General features: G+C 36.6%; 1 protein-coding gene across 4 annotated transcripts in view; it reads left to right on the forward strand.

Moving 5' to 3' along the window:
• Positions 1 to 13,739, forward strand: part of LOC124365657 (protein Shroom) — a 234,003-nt gene that overhangs the window by 43,181 nt on the left and 177,083 nt on the right. For 2 of the 4 annotated variants that reach the window (XM_046821632.1, XM_046821634.1), the window contains exon 2: positions 2,862 to 2,956. The exons of the other annotated variants lie outside the window; for them this stretch is intronic. The gene's annotated coding sequence lies outside the window, so the exon portion shown is untranslated. The remainder of the gene's footprint in view (positions 1 to 2,861; positions 2,957 to 13,739) is intronic. 4 annotated transcript variants of the gene reach the window in all.

A 13,739-nucleotide genomic window follows, 5' to 3' on the forward strand; every position in this document is an offset into this window, starting at 1 on the left:
CCTGAACATCTTTATCAGGCCGTTAAATGTAAACGAACAGAATTTCCTCAGGATAGAAAGAAATTCAGTGTTTCTTCTTCGCGATAAGAAATATTGTATACAGCTGGAATAATATATTACAATAGAAGAGGAAAAGCATGATAGGAAGAGCGCTTATATTCACAATATTTACTTCAATACATTTACAAATGGGAATTCGAGGTCGACTACCTTACAGTTACCGGGTTCTGACGGTCTTTCCAACTAGAGATAAGTGATACCTCCTGGATACACCTAGTGCTGATCCCTTTAGTCAGCCGGAACTTGAGAGAAACTCAGTGCTCTGAGACATTCAGACTCCAATTCAAGAGGGTCGACTAACTTGCAGCTCCCGGGTTTTGACGATCTTTCCAACTAGGTAAAATTGATAAAGATCTCCTGGATACACTTATTGGTGACTCATGTAGTCAGCCGGGCCGTGAGACCAACTCAGAGCTCTGAGACATTCAGACTCCAGACTCCAATAAAAGAGGCACGACGTTCTTTGCCAAGACTTACTTTTCGGGACAAGACCGGTTAACGGGATACTTGGCCTTTTTTGGTGTACAGACCACTTATAGTAGGAACTCCCCTTACTACCTAGTCATAGATACACTTCTCATCAAAATTTAATGACTGAATTAGAGTCCAAATACATTACTTGTCATAAAAGCGGCAAAACCATGTATTACCATGTTAAAAAATATGCAGATCGAATAGGATCCTAATGCTAACTTTTATGTTGTGAAACTCACCAACGCGCCGAAATCTGTCATGAAACTGTGTGCACTTTTCCGTAACGTTTGACAGCTAAAGAAAGTACGTAAAATTTTAAACTATGTCTTAGCGGAATTTTGTGACTCAAGATCACTCTACGTTCTTAATTTGAAAAATCGGTGTCACATATTGAAATAAGTAAGTCAATAAGGGGATAAAGTCGCGGACTACTATATAGGTTGTTATGTGAGGACCTATAAGATTTACATGGACCATAATGATAGTTTTGTAATGTTTTTAAACTTCTCATTTTGATTACCAAACCAATAGGACTTTGAAACTACTACTAAATTGTTCAGCGTTAGCAGGTAATAGTTTAAATCACCGCAAGGTCTTTAAATAGTTGTAAATAATAAAGAAAGTACTTTTAATGTAGCGTGGAGAAATCCTTCTTTGGGAATCAAAGACAACCAAAATCTCTGACTCAGTGCGGTTAGGAACCAGGACCAGTCAAGAGAATCTACTGTAGTATGAGATCTATCATTGCAAGCCTGGATTGTGGCAGATAAACTGTTGTTTAACGCACTTGGGCCTGAGATATATTGTTTAAATGTCTCATTAGTATAAATCTGGTAATACTACTAGTATTAAAATTACTAATTGAGAACCCTTTACATTCAAGTAAATAATAAAGCTAAACTGCCAGGCTTGCAAATGACATGTCCCGTATTATAGTCTTACAGTATACTAACAATAATTCCTGCCATCGGTAGTACTAGGCCTGGCCGCCGGAACACGCTGAGATTAGTTATACAAGTGGATCTGGTTTTAGTTTTTATCCGGTGGGAAAATATACAAAATATAAAACTTTAAATCTTTATTATTAAAGTTAACTTTAAATCAATCAATAGCAAAACATTTGGCATTTATTACGTATCTTAACATAAGACAATAATAATAATAATAATAAGCAGAATACATGCAAAGTAACCATGCAACATTTCATTCTATTAGGCCGCGTGGTATTCAAGGCAAATCATTTGAAATGCAAGGAAAACCCAATTACGTAATGAAATGTAATTTTGAAGCTACTGCCACTTTCATTGTAAAAACCCAAAGGGAGGATTCAGTGAAGTCAGGACTTACTAATAGAATATATGGTAATGGAAGTAAAGTTTATGAAGATGCTTTTTACAGTTATTCTGTCAGAAGCGGCCTTAAGATGTAATCAAATAACTTTCTGTCATCAATTAAATAGCAAAAAATCAGCTTTAGAAACAATTTTCTTTTTAAACCCGCCTTACCTTGATAATGGAATAATCTATTATGCGAAATTACAGCATCATGGGTATTAAAATATACGAATTAGGTGGTTTTGGATAATTTATAAGTAAATGAGATTATAAGTTACCCTTTTTACGGTTTTAGACCTTTTAATTTAGTATATCAGTTTTATAGTCCAGTTTTATCTTCTTTTAAAAGGCCAAGATTAACGTATTTGTGTATATTCACAACATTAAAAATGCTGTTACTCACCTTTTTAACCATGAGTTTATTATCAATATGCATATTTGAAACTGTAACCCTATATTTTTAGTGATTTCCTACATAATTATTTTTTATTGTGCCAAGAAAGCCATATAAGACCTTTTGTAAGTTGTATATCGAAAATTGACTTGACAAGTTAACTTGTCAGTAGAATACTTTCATTTGTAAGATCCATCTCTATTGAATATCTACAGCGTACGAAAAAAATAAAATTCAAGCTACAAAATATCAGTCTGTAAGTGGTTAATGTTTTTTGTTAGTATGGATAAGTTTAGGCAGGTTTCTGTACACAATCGATATTGAAGTATTGACAACTATTTAAAACCGGTATAATAGCATTTAAAATCCGAACTCTGTCATCCCATCCTCCCCAAACATTCTATTTTAACTGCTGTATTGACTATTATAACATTAAAGGTTTGTACAATTTTGTAATGGTTAGATAGTACATGAAAACATAACTGAGACATTCTCATGTAAGCCGTGGATCAATTACAGCAAGTAAGAGTGAAATCACGTCATTACTATGTGCGTGGTCGCGCAGCTGTTGCGTTACCTGATTGTTGTATTCTGTACAGGTACACCCTGGACGTGACTGTGGAATACCTCAAGGATCCTACTTGTGACCTTCTTTATGTCTGTGGGTCTCTACTAACCACTAACCAAACACAGGGTAAGGTCTCATTTATAAATACTAACTTACTATATTTCACTTGATTAGTTTGTGATTTGATATACTAATTACGAGTAGATTTATTTGTGAATTTTGTTTTGTATGTTCTTACTGATGGGTGTTGTTTAATCAGCAATGATAAACCTAACTTTAAAGAGAAAACATCTCTGAGAACTATCACCCCATTTCAAACTGCCAAGTATGAGTAAAATCTATTCTATTTGTTCTTCATAATCTTATGAGATATTTTGTTATAAATATAACAAATTAGCAACCAATGTGATCACTACCTTTAATGGATTCAGTAGGGTAGTAGTTGGAGGGGCGTGAGAAAGTTAATTTTAGGACTGTACTGTAGGTCCACACCTAATTTTGACGAGGGTGGCTGACGTCTCGTTTCTGCAGGGGAGGTCAGTTAGTCCAAGACGACAACCGTGTACTACCGATCCTAATTTTCAAAACTGACCTGGTCATGGTTTTGTGTTTTCTACCTGAACTCGTTCTAGTGTTGGTTCCATTACATTTGTAAAGCGTGCTGCTAATTTAGTATATTATATTAAAAATAGTTTACTGAAAGCAACTTAACTCATCACATATAAAGTAGAATACTTTATTGTAATTAATTTAAAAACATTTTAATCGACATTATATTACTATCAAAGTATTACTGATGAATCATATGCATCTACAATAAGTTTGTATTGATTATTCCTTATCTTGCTCCATCATGTTCATATAATGCTGTATATGCAAGTAGACTTACACGTTAACTCTAATTGATAGTTTATTATTTTATTGCCATAGTCAAGAATGTAAACAACCATTTTTCATATCTAATATATCACTTTTATATTTGTATAAAATTACCTTAAATAATGGCGCTTGGGCTATAAACCAAAAGTAGACGAAACTTATCTATCTACAAAATATTGCTTAGATTATATAATACTGGTACAAGTGTATATGAATACTAAAATGTCTCTCAAAGAGTCATATTACAGATTCTGTTTGTAATAAAATATAGTACAATTAGGGCAATTTTATAATCATTTAAAAAAGACTATCCGTAAGTTCATTAAAATAGATAAACCTGCAGTACAAACAATTGTTCAAAAAGTTATGAAAACTCTCATATTAAAAACTCCTGTATTTTATTTATAAATGCACAATAAATTATAATTTATGCGTTAAAGTTTAACTGTATAATAACACTATTATTACCTTTAATTAAAGTTGATATTCGTCTTAGAAGTCTAGTACAATTCGGGAGAGAATATACTTTTCCGCCCGATATTGTTACTTAACAGTATTGTAAACTACAAATTTGATAAATGTGTATAATTGTGAGTTATTAATAATCTAAGTAGACCAAGACAATAAAAGCGTTAAAATAAATTAAATATTTATATTATTATAAATATAATATAATATATATTATATAATATGGTATATTATATATTATAAAATATGGTATTTATATTACACCATTTATATTTTATTAATTTTTAGTGCTATAGATTGCGATAGCGCTGCAGTAAATATTATATTCCTAATCAAAGTCCAACTGTAATTAAAAATCTTAGAAACCTAGATAATTAGAGATCCCTTATCAACCCCTCGTCAAAAGAAACATGTGGGTTCGACAGTAGTCCCACGCCGGGACCGTGGACCCAATGTCCACCCTTTAAGAAGTAGGTAGGAAATGGCCCCGATAGTTTTACGACGTGAACATACAGTCCTTTTATCGAGAAACTTTTGTCTGTTTATAGATTTTTCAAAATCTGTGGACTTCCAAAGCATAATTAGACTCAAAATGGGACAGGTCTCTCCTTAAAGAAAACTCAAAGAAGTTTTCCATATCGTCCATTTCTTATTTCCTGACAATGACGTCGTACTCAATATGGTTTTGGATCAAGAATCTAAATTTTTGCTGTTGCAAAATATTGTAATTCTCATAAGTATACCAAGGTTTGCGCTCTGTTTTTCCTTATACATTTTTTAAGACTTTCGATCGTATGGACCATAATACTTTTCTTAAAAAGCCTTAGTCATTCGTTATGTTGAGAGTTCCTTTTACAAGGCTAAACTCGTACCCAGAAAACAGATTACAATTGATGAATATCTAACAAGTCATCATTACCAATAAAACTGAAGTATGGCTCCCTTTGTTATTCTGGATTTATGTTAACACATCCGGCTCATCGCCGGAGACCTTGTTCACTTTTCGGATGATATGAGTTAAGTGAAAGCTTTCATTGAGCTGCATCCAATATTTTTATACAATCAGAACTTTTAAGTCATGTTCCAGAAGTAACAGGTTATTGGATCATAGGCCGAGAAGCGAGTGATGTACCAAGGAAATTGAATGACAAATTGACACTTTAAAAACACAAATTTGGTTTTGATGCAAATCCGAGATAATTATGTGTTTAGAATAGCCTTAGTCATCATTTGCAAAGACAATGCAAAACTTGATGTCTTACTGTTAGCAACAGGGTATTCAGAATTTGCCCTGGGCTAGCCTCAAGTTCCTTCAGTGGTAGTATGGCCAACCCGACGGATCGCGGACACTATGATATTTTCTACTTTTTTCTTTTCTATGTTCATTCCCATGCAATTGGAAGATCAACCTAAAAGAAAATTACGACAAAGTTTGAAATCGTTCTTAAAGGTAACAAGGAACTTTAGACCCATGACACAAACATACATGGTTACTATACTCTAAACTACAACGTTAGTTAACAGTCTCCACATTTAGTCCTATATTCTGTATCACTATCTAAATTAAATAACACTGATTTATAACATAACCTTTAATGGTTCAAGAAACTATTTTGTCTTTCAACATATTGAGTTTTATAGAAATGTTGTACTAGTCATAACAATACTCTTTTGCTACTCTTCTAAAGAGAATTTTTAGATACGTTGCACAGCAACTTGGGAAGAATGCTTTTGCTAGTGGTGCAATCACGCTTACCACATACATTTGTAGTTATGTTAATAAATACTCGTATGTATTCATTTTTATGAGACGTGGTGGAGAATACAATATTTTGTCGGAGGTAGAAGGAATAACTTTTCCTTCTAGAAACTTAAAGTAATGTTTGAGGAAACGCAGAAGGAACGTTTCCCACAGAGATCGAAGGGGCCGAGAGAAGAGGACGTGATACCCGCGAGGACTTGGCTCCGCGTCGTGTGGCCGACGTCTGTGGCTTGCCCATTGTCAAGGAATGAAGGTCACAAGGTTTCCCATCTATGAGTGTTTCGCACTCGAAACAAAAGGTATGCTTATTAGAGTTCGTTCACACAAGGTGTAGCGGCTCGTGCGAGTGCGGGCGCTAACAATATGTAGTTAGCATCGGCCGTAATGGGCCAATCGGTATTCAACAATCACGCATCTCATCTGCACACCACCGTTAGTTGAGTAATGGCTGTCGTAAAGGTGCTGATGGCATGTTCTGGCTTAGACCTGGCTTGAGCAGCTCGAGCCGACCGTGCACCATTAGGCGCACAGGTAGAGTACTTCTTCAGCTCACGTTCGGTTCCCCGAGTCGACCGTACACCATTAGGCGCACAGGTAGAGTACTTCTTCAGCTCACGTTCGGTTCCCCGAGTCGACCGTACACCATTAGGCGCACAGGTAGAGTACTTCTTCAGCTCACGTTCGGTTCCCCGAGTCGACCGTCCACCATTAGGCGCACAGGTAGAGTACTTCTTCAGCTCACGTTCGGTTCCCCGAGTCGACCGTCCACCATTAGGCGCACAGGTAGAGTACTTCTTCAGCTCACGTTCGGTTCCCCGAGTCGACCGTCCACCATTAGGCGCACAGGTAGAGTACTTCTTCAGCTCACGTTCGGTTCCCCGAGTCGACCGTCCACCATTAGGCGCACAGGTAGAGTACTTCTTCAGCTCACGTTCGGTTCCCCGAGTCGACCGTCCACCATTAGGCGCACAGGTAGAGTACTTCTTCAGCTCACGTTCGGTTCCCCGAGTCGACCGTCCACCATTAGGCGCACAGGTAGAGTACTTCTTCAGCTCACGTTCGGTTCCCGTATGAGTCAATTACGGCACTCGCTAAAGTTATGGATTACTTTCATTGTGTAGTGATTGATGAAAAGTCAGATTCAACAGAATTATTCCTTGTGACAAATTTTTATTGCTTCATGTAGTTTTTAAATTGTTATTTGGTTTAAATAAACCAAATAACAATTTAATGCCTGGGATTCTTTCAGTGACGATTGAAACATACCCATTCTTCGATGTATCGAGCAATAATACTATGGATGAAATGTGAAAGGATCTGCAGTTACTGTTTTTTATTTTAATTGTCTAGTCAAGGAATAACATTTCTGGAAGTTCATAACATTTAAAAAAAAAGTAGTAGTGAGTATACTTTTGCTCTTGTCGAAAGTAACATTAATTTTCGAATACTACTACATTCCATATAAACTATTAACATCACTTAGAAGTCTAAATTTCATGAAAACAATGTGTATTAGTAGTAAATGTATTGTATTTGAAGTACGATGTGTATTGCAGTAAATTAAAATACCACAAAATTAAATATAGAATAAAAAATTCTTAATGAATGAACTAATGTAAGTGTTCTGTTTCATGAACATATTGCACAATGCCTAAATGTCCCACTATAAATAGGAAAGAATTTCTATTCACCTAGTACAAATTTGGTGGTGATTTGGAGAATATGGATAAAAAATGTTACTCACAGAATAAATAAGTATCAATCATATCTCTTTAAAGTGATAGTTCTTTGTTACAAGTTTAGATGCGCGCCTTCTTATGTAAGACCTAAACATCACATATTCAGACCATTTCAATTGCTACTGCTAGAGACATTAGTGAACACTATGAACACCAATCAACTATCTCGAAATATACGAACTGTGGTAAACAAGCGGTTATATAAAAGAGATGTAGAAATAAAAGAAGTAAACAGCATCTCCTCCTCCATCAGAACTGCTGACACGGCCATTAGTAACGATAGCGAAGACCGGCTCGACTTCTTGTGAAATCGAATCAGTCCAGCGCGAAACAGTTATGAAGAAACGGCCGACAGAAGGGAAGGCGAAAGGTAAAGCTTAATCGGCGGAGAGAGGAAGGGAAAGAGGAAGAGTGGAGTGCGGGAGGACGAGGGAACGCCAGGAGATTGCAGACAAGCGAGCACGATTATCATGACTTAAAGACACGCAAGAGAAAGATCCATTTCTCAAGGGCCATCCTGGTGCACTACTTGTGGCCGCTCGCTCGCACCACTTTCCACAAACTGAATCATTCATTATATCTGGAGCAGTCTCGACCATTGGCTTGCCTCGGGTGTGCTGCTGCATCTCCTCAGCTGATAACAGTTTAGAGGCACGGTTCATCAAATTGCAGAAGTTACTCTCTACAGCTCACGATCATGAACATTATCACGGATTGTAGGTTTATCAGTGAACTCGTATCATATTTCTGTAATTATGGGACTTTTATCGCCCTTAAGTAAATCTTTAGCTTTATAAGAAACTCGAGACCTCCGACCTTCGTTGATTGGCTATGTCGATTGTACATATTGGTTAAAGATAAGGAACATAAGCTGTGTTAACTATTGTAAAACCATTAGCAGAAGTAAAGGTATAGGTTGTCTTATTTCACCAGGAGAAGTTATGACTGTAATCTGTATTACGTAACCTGTCTCCCGGACCCACGGGCTAGCCGGGCCATTTCCCAAAACTTTTAGCCGCCCGTAGTTATTTCCTTAATGACTCACCTACTAGTCCTCCACTAGATGAACTAACTTTTTTTACTCAACATAATTTTCGAAACTTGATCAAATATTTGAAAAGTACATACAAATAATTGAACTGTACCAATCAATAAAAGAGGTAGTCTGTTTAAAGTGTGTAACAATACAGTTAATTTTGTATAGCAATATGACAATGAAATTACATTATAAATTAATAACAATGTTAAAAAAGTAACATTTCAATGTAGTTTATTAGTGACATGGTTTTCATATAATGAATGTCACAAGAAAAACTCGTGTTTTGCTTTAAAACGACACCAGTCCTAGGTAGCGAGGGTCCAGTAGACAAGTTAGGCCACAGAGACAGAGGAGCCCTCTGTGGCTTTCGAACCACTCCCCATGAATGGCAAGGCAAGCGGTCTGCTAGCAAGGAGTTGATCGCTCAACAGTAACCAATCCAAGCAGCAACTACGGTCGACATTGTTTGACTGGAACCTCAGAAGTTAAATTCATAAAGAAATTGTTTGTCCATATTATCTTATTGTATGTATATGAATACTTTAATCCTGCATGTTTAATTTTATTTATTTATTTCATTACCAAAACTTTAGATAATTGTTGTTGACTTTACCGTTACCTCTTAATTTTATATTCAGTTCCTCTTGGTCCCATTTATTTCTTTACATCTTTTCTAGCACATTGTTCCTTGCTACAGTGTACAGTAATTTTCGATTTAATAGGGTCTTTGTACATAATATCCCACTTCAACTAGGTACTCTTTTGAATTTACCGATTCAGTGGAAGATGTAATCTTTCGGTACTGAAGTGTTTTCTCCCGTTAGTAATGAAAGTGTACATTGACATTTCCGGAGGGCGAGCTAGTTGATAATTTCCAAACTGCTGAGGTAACTACCAAACAGTGGAGTCGTCATCACAGCTGCAGCCAGAACACTCCTTATCATTTGAATAATGAATACCTCGGCTAGTAATTCATTAAAAGTACACCAGTACTTGATCTGAGACGGTGGAGGTGTGGTCTGTGGGTGAGGTCTGAGCAGGAAAGCGGGACCCCAGACCTCCAGACCCGAGATAGATCGTTCCAGGTGAGCCATTACTTTCACGAGCTGCATTGTGACTGGCGCGGACACCAGGACAGACCAGGACTCTGACCTTTAACCTGTGTCGTAATAGGTACAGTACTGTCCTAGGATGTACCTCAGGTATCTTTCGCCAGACGTTTCAACCAAAATGAACGGCGACTTAGCTCGGCCCTATACTCTATGGGAAGAACCGCGTCCATCGCAGGATTACGGAACTTCGCCGACCCAACCGCTCTCCGCTCTCACACGCACACTCACACGCACGGTCGAGACTACTCTACAAATAATCGAATGTATTCCCAATTTAATTATCTGTTTTCACTTTTTAACAAAATGAAGTCAATAAGTCCAAAATTAAGACAATGAGTCCAAAATGAATATGATATAGACGTAAAATATTAAATCTAGCTTTTAAATGCAAAGACAGGTCTACATTAAAACCGCCATTATGCTACTTTACCAAAGATAAACTTGCGCCGCATTTATACTCAATTTCCTTATTAAGAATCCGGCAGGTCTTTATAAATCGTGTCGTTGCCTGTGCGTCCTTCCGCCTGTGCGACAATTCTTCATAGAAAAGTCCTAGAGACTTGAATCATGGTACATAATATGTTCCTCTTAGACCTGGTAAGAACTGTATTGGTTTGGGAGTCAAAAGGTTAAAAGGCATTCGGTATGGTTGTGACGGCCAGCTGGGCATGTGTATGTGTGTGTAAAGGGCCTGCCCTTCAGGAGCCACGGTTTTCTGGACGTAGTGTAACAAAGTTCTATGCTCTGACGTACTGTGATCATAAAACAGTGACAACTCTTTGTCTATTAAAAATTTGCACCTTGATTTAACGCGCCTTTTTATTTTTCAGGTTCTAAGGGGACAGTAAAATAATTAAACACAAAATCAACACGATAAAAGTAAGCAATGGGAACCCTCTAGTGGTTTAAACAAGAACAATTCGTAAAATGTATTTTTGGAGATAGTTTACGAGTCCATTAGGTTGACATAAATTCCCACAGCCCGATATCCTTATACGAGGTACAACATTACAAATTCAATACAAATTGAGGAGCCGGTTGTGCACGATGAGTGGGAGTACATGAATCTTAATAAAAATATAAACAATCAAGATAATGAACACTTGATCCGCCTGAAGTAAACTCAAATTAAATCAGAGCAAGTTTTGCAGTCAAATACACAACGTAATCTAGAACCGCTGTAATTGATCATGTCACGGATTACTCTACACGAACGTAATCTAGAACCGCTGTAATTGATCATGTCACGGATTACTCTACTCGAACGTAATCCTATCGTGTGGTCTTATTTGAAGGCATCTGGAATTAATCCATCTGAATAAACAAGGAGTGAATTCTTTATATGAAATAGAGAGTAAACCCGTCTATTTAATACAGGTAAACTGGTGTCCTGACAATAATTAAGGACATTGGCAGTTTCGGACTTTTGGGATGGGTCTACGAAGAATTATTGCAGTTAAGTAGAATAGTAAGGGCCAGTCCGAGAGTTAGGGACCGGCTGGTGGAGAGTGGAGTTCATTCACTGATGATGATAATTCAATCTGCAAAACTAATGATGTTCATAAATAGTTTAAGGTATATATTACTGGATATTTTTTAAATATTTCGTAATGTATTCATTTATTTCAAATGTTGACGGGTATTACTATGATATTTCCTTAACAAAATTGGATGCCTCTTATCGGTGAAGAACCGCTCTTTGTCAGCCGCCATACATTCCTGAGGTGTCAGCAATTGTCACTCAGATCATAACTCTAAGAAGTCGCATGTCTGCCACCCTTGTATGGTCATATATGTCCTCACTTGTCACATATCCAATCAAATCCATATCTTAGTAACCTAACAATTCTCTTGTAAACGGCAAATGAACCTATCTCAAGATCACAAGAGATAAATGAGCGTACTCTAAAGTAGAATATACTGGCAAGTTCGAAAAGTAACAGTTTATAATTGAAAGTTCTGATGATTTACATTTTTTATTTTCCAACCTCCCAGACCTCTTGTGATTTACATCGGCCAAAGGGGTTTACGATGGACGGGACGATTTACAACCGATTCTGTTTCTCGAAGGAGACCGGATCCTGAAGTAATTGACGATCGGAACGCTACCTGTTGCGCTGAACTGTCTGGTGTATCGAGACTTCCACAAGGTGACAAACGAACCCTGTCACGAGAATGGATTTATAACCCACGCCTTCCACCCTGACGTACCCTGGAATCTTTTTACTCCCGTAACATAAAGACGAGGCTCTGGCCAGCTGGGACATTTCCGCTCATTAATCACCAGGGATCGGTTACGGTTGCAACTTGTAAAGCTGGCAGGAACTTACTGTTGTATAAACAAAATACTTTTTGTGGGTTAGAATCAGTGTGACATTCATGGAAATAAGAATAAAGGTTTAAACTTCTTACTAGAACTGCGTATGTTTAGACATGACTTACTTTACGGGTATGAAGCATACTAAGACTCTCTGGCCGTATCCTCAGTAATGTCATTTACAATTCCACCCTTCAATTTAAGTCAAACCCTTTGAAGGTAACGACAGTTGAATACTAGACTCACTGATCGTCTCACCATTACCTCCAGTTTTCAAGTCTATCAGTTTAACTTTTTTAACTCAGGGTAGTGGATTCAAAGTATAACCAGGGAGTGAAGCGAGTTTGAAATATATAAAGTCCAAATTGTAATACATGTAGCTAGGAACAAAATTGTTGTAGTTTAACTGCAACAATTAAACTATTTTAGACTTTAACTTAATTTAAATTAAACATTGTTTAGAGGCTTCACTACTGGGTTCTATACTCTGCGGCCACCTGAGGGTCTCCCTACACAGTAAAAAAATGATAGTACTTGTTAAGGGTTATAGTACAACCATTAAATGTGGTGAATTGCAGGTTACAGTTATCTGAGGTTGCTATGGTTAGTTCGTACTCTCAGTCATGTAAACAAAAATTTTGACAATAGTTGTTTTTTGTAACTATTCTAATTTATTGTTTTTATTCTCATGTATATTATGGTTTATGATATTGCCGCATCCGTGCATGTCCATACTGCTAAATTTGTTTTTTGCTATGTTTCAATGTTGTATGTGGCCGTGTAATTGCTTAAATATTATTATTATCACTTAAAATTAACTGTTTAATTTGTAAACACTCTGATATTTACTACTACTAATTAAATTTTATTTTCTATAAACCAAGCTTCTTATTTCACCAGTACTAAGCCCTTCAAACAATTACGAATTTCAATTATAACTTCTTATTTATTATGCTAATGAAATATGTATTAAATTTATTTCATCATTTGAAAACCGTATACATGGTCATAAAAGTGCACTTAAGTAATCATTAATACACTATTTATTTTTAAGATGATGAACGTAAAACCAATTCGAGTTTCCTTATTCGGAATAAATTTCACGATCGCTTCCAATTCCAACAAACCCTGGAGTCCTCTCCTGCTCATCGTGTAGGAGACACGTGATGGATGACCGTATCAGCTGTTTGGTGAACCGTTATTAATTGTCTTGTCAACCGAGATTTAATGTGCAAAGCAACCATTGAACTGTATCGTTGGCCTAATCAAGGGCATGTGCTGAGTTGGTTCTGCGTGTCTGTTTAACAGCAAACGTACAAGTTGTTTGTTACTTGATGAATTTATTAATTTATCTAGAACTTACTTTTAAGTAATTTCAGTACATTTCTAGGTCACGGAAATGTTACTACACAAGAATAACTGTCCAGTCACATGGACAAATTCTGTTTTCGATACCATCGATTGTCACGTAACAATGTGAATAGATGATGCCATCCTTTACAACACGACCAATGTGTGTGTAAGCGATTAAATATTTATTGTTTTTATAGTACATTTTTTAAGTAGTCGTACAACATTATAATGTCTTGATTT

Source organism: Homalodisca vitripennis, chromosome 1 (genome assembly GCF_021130785.1).
Source record: "Homalodisca vitripennis isolate AUS2020 chromosome 1, UT_GWSS_2.1, whole genome shotgun sequence".
Lineage (NCBI taxonomy): Eukaryota > Metazoa > Arthropoda > Insecta > Hemiptera > Cicadellidae > Homalodisca > Homalodisca vitripennis.